We start from the raw sequence: 8,000 nt of genomic DNA, 5'->3' as shown, positions 1-8,000 counted from the left end.
CTGCATGAGATGTGTATGTTGCCATGTTCAGCATACTTTCCATGAGGCTATTTGCGTAAATGCTAAACTGCATGAATACCTGTGAATGAAGGGTTCATTACACTACAACAAAAAAGGCCTTTGGTGACAGACTGATTTTGTCTCTAAACATCAAAATTTCATCACTAAAGTGATCTGTGACGAAAAAAATTTGTCACCACGTTCGTGGCCTATACGTCGTCACAAAAAGTACCTGGTGACGAAAAACAATTTTGTCACCTATTTTTCATTTTTGGCGACGAAATGTTTCGTCTCCAAATGTTGAATTTTTCGTCCTCTAAAACACCAATTTCGTCACCAAAACTAAATAATATTTTATTTTAATTGTTTTTTGCGATGAAATATTTTGTCACCAAATATATTTTAGTGACGAAAGTTTTCCTCACCAATGATATGGATTAAGGTGACAAAAAAATTCGTCACTAAAATGAGCAAAAAAGAAAATTATTCAATGACAAAAAATATTTTGTCACCAAATATTTCAATTTAGCGACGAAATATTCAACAAATGTGACGAAATTATTTGTTTCGTACTATGTCATTAGTGACAAAATTATTCGTCATGTTTTTTGAAAACTAATAGCGACATTTTTTATTGTCACTAATAAAAAATTAAAAATTTTGAAAATGGGTATACTATTTTCTTCCGAAATTTTTTCTTTTCAGTAGCAATTCCCTGCCCATTTCAATAACCTGTTCAATAAAATATCTATTACAAATCAATACAAAAATCTATTCATTTTCATAAACATCACAATCGAATTTTAGCACTATCCATAAAAATATAATATGAACTGCATGCGGATTATAAACATATCTCCTAATATCCACAAAAAACGTCTACTAATATCCACAAAAATATAATATCAACCGTATGCAGATTACCAAACACATCTCTTAATATCCAACAAAAAACATGTCTGCTAATATTAACAAAAATAAAATATAAAGGGCGGATTAAACACGTCCATATTCTACCATCGGCCCTCCAAATTACCAAACACGTCCATATCAAATATCGAATCTGCAAAAAAATGAAACACAAAAAAAAAAAATGGTCAGTTAGACAATTATTATCTTATCCATAACATATACAATTTAACATGCATTTTTGGACTTAGTTTTCAAACCAGGAGTCCCCGTGCTAGTTTCGTAAGTTTTCACAACTCACATTGGTCCATCCCGAGGTGTTTGAGGTGTTTCCCAGGCCGTCTCGTGGCTGTTGCACGATTTTGGCTCATGAAGGCCTATTTTCAAGCTTAAGTGTGAAAAAGTGCATTTTTGGACTTAGTTTTCAAACCGGGAGTCCCGTGCTAGTTCCGTAAGTTTCCACAACTCACATTGGTCCATCCCGAGGTGTTTGAGGTGTTTCCCGGGCCGTCTCGTGGCTGTTGCACGATTTTGGCCCTCGAAGGCCTATTTTCAAGCTTAAGTGTAAAAAAATACATTTTTTGACTTAGTTTTCAAACCGGGAGTCCCATGCTAGTTCCATTAGTTTCCACAACTCACATTGGTCCCTCCCGAGGTGTTTGAGGTGTTCACCGGGGCGTCTCGTGGCTGTTGCACGATTTTGGCACCTGAAGGCCTATTTTCAAGCTGAAGTGTGGAAAAGTGCATTTTTGGACTTAGTTTTCAAATCGGGAGTCTCGTGCTAGATCCGTAAGTTTCCACAACTCACATTAGTCCCTCCCGAGGTGTTTGAGGTGTTTCCCGGACCATCTCATGGCTGTTGCACGATTTTGGCTCCCAAAGGCCTATTTTCAAGCTTAAGTGTGGAAAAGTGCATTTTTGGACTTAGTTTTCAAACTAGGAGTCTCGTGCTAGTTCCGTAAGTTTTCACAACTCACATTGGTCCCTCCCGAGGTGTTTGAGGTATTTCTCGGGCCGTCTCGTGGCTGTTGCACGATTTTGGCCCCCGAAGGCCTATTTTCAAGCTTAAGTGTGGAAAAGTGTATTTTTGGACTTAGTTTTCAAACCAGGAGTCCCGTGCTAGTTCCGTAAGTTTCCACAACTCACATTAGTCCCTCCCAAGGTCTTTGAGGTGTTTCCCGGGCCGTCTCATGGCTGTTGCACGATTTTGGCCTCCGATGGCCTATTTTTGAAGCTTAAGTGTGAAAAAGTGCATTTTTGAACTTAGTTTTCAAACCGGGAGTCCCGTGCTACTTCCGTAAGTTTCCACAACTCACATTGGTCCCTCCTGAGGTGTTGTAACCCCCAAAATAGTGGGGAGATAAAATTACTAATATTTGATTATCAATTATGTGCATGTCAGCATACTTGGAGGATTGAAGGGTAGAATATGGATTTTAGTTCCAAGAGTCAGTGAGTTTGCTATGGTGCATGATGAGATATATGGTCTCTACGCTTGAATAATAGCCACTCTTAGGTTTAGACCCATATCTATCTTAATCCAATTTCCACTTCATTCACCCAAAACAAACAGGCCTTCAGTGCAGACCATAGCTAGAAGGAACATGGCTAAATCAGAGGCAATGATAATAAAAACATGTATTTGAGGCCTACCAATAAGAAAGAACATACAAATGCAGAAGGGTTGTGTTGTGCCTAGGATTCCCAGAAAGCATTGCCCAAAAGTACAAGCACAAACATGGGAATACCAAACATCAAATAATGCCAAAGATCTGAATCATATCGAGCCAACGCTAATTTCATCTCAAGCAACAAAGCAAAGATATTTTTTACACCCAAAAAACAAAAACAAAAAGGTACAGTTATTGATCCTATATGTACAATATATATCTTCCCCATAGTTGAGGTTGATAAGGCCCGGTCAGGTATATAAACTATCTTTAATCTTAATAATACTGCTGGATTAACATTTTGGAAGTACTGATCTTGCCCGTTAAGGCAATTCTAACCCCCATCAAAAAAAGAAAAAAAAGGCAATACTAAAAATAGTACTAAGCATTTTCCCATCAAAACCACGTATAAGGTTAAAGGCTATGTACAAGGAAAAATTTAAGTACTCCTTCATAATTCGGTGGATGATGAGTCAGTTCTTCGCCTCCGCATTCGTGCTCCCCATGACATATTCCCGTGAGCGTTCTTATTCATGCTTCTTCTCTTCAGCTCAGACAATTGGACCTGCCACCGGTTCTTCCACTCGCTCCGTTCCTCCATTTGCTGGTTGGAAAAGAAAGGCCGAAATCAATACAAAATGAGATAATAAAACAAAAGTTTGAATTATTAAAATAAAACGAGAACTTCTACAAAGGACGAGGAAGAGAAACACCAAGAAAAGACAAATGTAAACGGAAAATATCAATTTCATTATCAATAAACATCAACCATGTACCATAGATCCATACAAATACAGAGCCATCAATCAATAATAAAATATGAGAAATATCCATTTCATTTTTAATAGCAATTGGATGCAAAAATCCACCCTCTACTAGAGACCTCATGGAATTTGTGGCACTCTTTCCATAGTATAATAAAAAATAGAAAATAGTCCAACCACAAAACATCAAATGAAAGTCATGCCACCAAACTCAAAACTTCAAATATTTCATAAAAAAGAAACAATCAGATTAATGATTGCATGCTGCTGAAAACAAAATGATCTCATTTCAAATGGTTTGTAAAGCACAACAAACTTATTCTAATCTTATATCTGCCAAGGACACCAATACATATATGAGAAATAACCACTTTTTGAACTCCTTAACAAAAGATGCATCAACACCCCATTATTCTTGGACATTTTTAATCTAAATAAAAATTCTCTCTTTTTTTTAATAAAGAGATCAATTAAATGCAAGGCAAAGTGATAACGTAGACAAATATACCTCTCTCTCCCCAGGAAAAAAAAGTTATGATATCCAATATAAACAAAAGACAGAAAACAGAGAAACAAATAATAAATAAATAAAATGTAAAATCTTGATAACCCCCAAAATTGATGAACTAAACTTTCATTAGGCTATGTCTAATCATTCATCAGATTTTTCATCAAATCAAGGGAGTTTATCCTTTCATTAAATTTTGTAGGTGGTCGTTGCGCCAGACATCCACTCGGACAACCGGCCTTTCTTTATCTGAACATCAATTTCCATCCATGACCGAACGTCCACCCGGATGTCCTCCGAGACAATTGGGCTTGTAACAAGATTTGATGAAAATTTTAAATTTACCATTGGAATGCATGATACTAGATCAAACTTTTTATCAATTTTGATGAACCGTTAGACATGCTCTAGCTTCTTCCAAATCATATACATAAGCAAGCTACACTAGAAAAAAAAAATACTAATAAAATAAGTAATAATTCATGTGAAACAATGAAGTTCTATTGAGAACATAAGCGAAAATTCACCCATAAACATTCAAATTCTCATGAAAGTATATTAAGAGTTGAAAATTGGGGCAACCAAATGATAACTTCAGTACTTAAGAGTCCGCATATGAACCTAATATAGTTGCTAATGAAAGAAAGCCACAACAAATGCTATAAACCAATGGAAAGCTGAATTTAAATTTTTGTGTAATAAACTCCATAAACACCTACACATGTGCATGCATAGATCATAAAGTTTACTAACACACAGGCTGTTTGGTACTCCAGAAATTCAATCCCCAAAAAAACACAGCAAAGCAAGAAAAAACGCAGATTTTGAATTTGAATAAAAAAAAACATAATCCAACCAAAACCCAAAATCAATTATCACCAAATAACTACAAATCAGATTAAAAAAAAAAAAACACATAAACCCAAATCAAAACACACAGTGAACACCACCAAATTAATCCCAAAATACCCAAATAATTACCTCATCGCTCTGGTATCGCCTTAACAATAAACAGTGATTTCAGAGGAGGTAAGACAGTGAAAATACCAAATGGAGATTAATAATGAAATATTTTGGCCCAAGTTCTAAAAATCTATCACATTATTTATTTTCAGCATAGAAAGTAATCCAATACCTACATTGAAGACAATCATTGGTACTCAAACCTTATTACCTTGATTGACAGAAAAATCAATGGAGAGTAAATCATCATCAACAAACAAACCTAGACTGAGAAAGATAGAGAAAGGATAGGGAAAGAGGGAAAGGGCACGGACCGTGAAAGGTGCAAATACAAATTCTGTCCTCACGTTTGAGAAATTGCTTCTCATCTCTTAAGATAGAGAGAGAGAGAGAGAGAGAGAGAGAGAGAGAGAACAAAATAAAAACCCTAGAGCTAGAGTGAAATAGGGAAATAGAGAGAGAGAGAGAGCTGAATCAAAATCGATTGGAGGCTAGACAGTGTACCGACCGTGGCGATGAGACGGTGAGACACAGTGAGGGACGGTGATCACCGTCGATGAGAGGGACGATAAGCGATGGGCAATGGTCAGTTGATAAGAGGGAGAGCGATTGGGGATATGAGAAGGAGAGCAAACGACGGCCTGTTTGTTGTTTGGTTTGTTCTGTGTGTATGTATCATACATACAGAGAATAAAATCTAAAAAAAGATACAATAAAAAATCTTAATAAATATAAAGCAAGTACTAAGATATTTATTAAAAAATAAATATAATCATATATTAATTAGAAAGTGTGATTAAAAAATATAAATAATCATACTTAATTGAAAAGTGATATAAAAAAATAAATATTATTACACTCAATCAAATCAAGTGTGATTAAAATATTAATCTAATTTTTTTTATTACATTTCCAATAAAAGTAAGATATTTTCATTCATTAAAGTGTGATTTTTAATTATTTTTGTAGTAGTGGATAAAGCAAGTAATAAGATATTTATCAAATAATAGATAAACAAAAATCACCACATATTTAAGAATTTCTATAAAATCTCTTCCATTAGAAGATGTAAAAGAATTTCAACTTGACCGAAATTAACAAGTAAGCCTACAAAAAACCCGAAATTGGCAGCCCATTCTGCACCCCAAATTAGAACTATGTCATCAGCAACTATCACTAACTAATTTCTACATAGCAACTTACATTTATGGGAAAAAGTTAGGGTTAGAAATTGGGAACAACCAGAGAGAGAGAGACAGCAACCAAGTTAGGGTTAGAGAAAAACCAAGTGAAGAGGACGCAGGCAGCAAAGCATCCAACAAATTAGCGTTCAAATTGGGGGAAAATGAGTTACAAAAGTGAGAGACGAGAATGGGGATAGCGAGATAGAGAAGAATGGAGACGGAGGTTGGAAAAGTGAGAAGTGAGAAGAGGGAAGAGGGCGCTCAGAAAAGCGAGAAGAGGGCAGGGGGAGAGAGAGTGAGGCGAAAATAGGGAGCGAGAGAGAGAGAGAGAGAGAGAGAGAGAGAGGTTTGTTGTAGAGAGCGCCGGCCGGTGACATGTGGGTTAACTGGTGCGATAAAGATAAACGAACGGTGTGACGGAGATGTATGGGTGAGGGAGTGACAGAGAGAAATATCTATGGTTCAATTTTATTTTTTATTGATTTTAAGCATTTGGTGATGAAATTTGGTTTTTCTCTCTAAAAATAATACATTTGGAGACAAAATTATTTCCTCTCTAAATTTTTTTACAATGGTGACGAAAAATTTCGTCTCCAAAATGGCGCCAAATCTTCTGCCAAATTTTTCAAGGGCGGGAAATTGTTTTGTGATAAAAAATAAAATTTAGAGACGAATAAAACTTTCGTCACTTATTGTTTAAGCATTTGGTGACGAAATTTGGTTTTCGTCTTTAAAAATAGTACAATTGGAGACGAAATCTTATTTTCATCACTAAAACATGCATATTTGGAGACAAAATATTTTTTCGTCACGCGTTTTCGTCACCATAAACCTTTTTTGTTGTAGTGTTACTTGAATTGGAACAATTCATCGAAATGTGAGTTTTAAGCCCACTTGGAGTGGCAAATCATCATGTTTAAAGCCCACGTTGTTTGGTGGAAAATCCGCACTTCTAAGCCCACTTGAGGGTGGCAAATTCAAACCATTTTCGAAAACAAACATTGAATTGTTTTGTTCCAATTTAGGCGATCTAGTCTATACTTCTATTCTATGCGCATCATGTAGTAAGTTAGCTAAGTAACAGGAATAAAAACACATGTGTTTTCAAAAACAACTTATCATGTTTAGTAGAGGCCAATCTTTGATCGGGTGAGCGGAGATGCTCATGTTATGACCTTCCCCTCTCGTACCTATGTTCCCGAGCCGAGGCAACTTTGGTGATGACGGACACGTGGCCTTTGGCACGAGTCAGGGTTTCCTAAATTTCCCAAAACAAAATATTTTGGTTGCGACTCTCTAATCTGATAAAACAGTCCATGTTTTGGCGCTTTTTGATTAAAATTTGCTTTTTCAAAACCAATTGTCAGATTTGGACTCTTTGGTGATTTATCAGTCTTGCATTGCACTTTATGAGATTAGTGTGATATCCCTATTCCGTAATATGTTAATTGGTCCTTAACATGAGTATGATTATGTGTTTAATATGATTTTGTGTGCCATTATGTGAAAATATGCAGTTTTGAATTTCTATCTGTTCACCGTAGGAATATCTGTTTGATTATCTGCTTTGCAAATTAAATTGAAGGCCTTATCAGCCACAGAACCTGAAATTGATTACGCCATTGTGATTACCGTAATTTGTAGAGCTTACGGTGAAATTTAATTGGAAATTGATTCGGATTAGATTAAATTGATTTAATTAATGGCATAGTGCTCAAATTATTTAATATTATAATTTTGGTTAGTGGGACTTTTACTTATAGGGCAATATACACTCCCCTTTAGTTCTTTTGAACTCAAAATCTAAGATATACAATTGTGAGAGAGAGATGGCCGGCCATAGAGAGAGAAAGGGGGAGAGATTGTGCAATTTTGGCTCAAAGCTTGGAAACCTTGAAGATTTCCCAAGAATTTGTTATAGATTGTGAGAATCAAAGCTCCTAGGTGAGTATTTCATGGATTCTAGTATGTAATTTTGTGTAATCAAGCTAGTTGGGTAATC

General features: G+C 35.7%; 1 long non-coding RNA gene across 2 annotated transcripts; it reads right to left on the bottom strand.

Annotated features, from left to right (window-relative positions):
* Positions 1 to 762: 762 nt before the first annotated feature.
* On the bottom strand, positions 763 to 5,501 carry LOC114313093 (uncharacterized). 2 transcript variants are annotated; one of them, XR_014335759.1, is made up of 3 exons: positions 5,129 to 5,501; positions 3,027 to 3,183; positions 763 to 1,063 (listed from the first exon to the last, which is right to left on the bottom strand). It is a non-coding gene; the product is annotated as an uncharacterized LOC114313093 (long non-coding RNA). The 2 variants fall into 2 exon arrangements; XR_014335760.1 differs by having other exon boundaries at positions 3,009 to 3,183; positions 5,129 to 5,478.
* Positions 5,502 to 8,000: the final 2,499 nt, after the last annotated feature.

This window comes from Camellia sinensis, chromosome 7, assembly GCF_055761805.1.
Source record: "Camellia sinensis isolate YWXY chromosome 7, ASM5576180v1, whole genome shotgun sequence".
Classification (NCBI taxonomy): Eukaryota; Viridiplantae; Streptophyta; class Magnoliopsida; order Ericales; family Theaceae; genus Camellia; species Camellia sinensis.
This window is presented reverse-complemented; position numbering and strand designations above follow the sequence as displayed.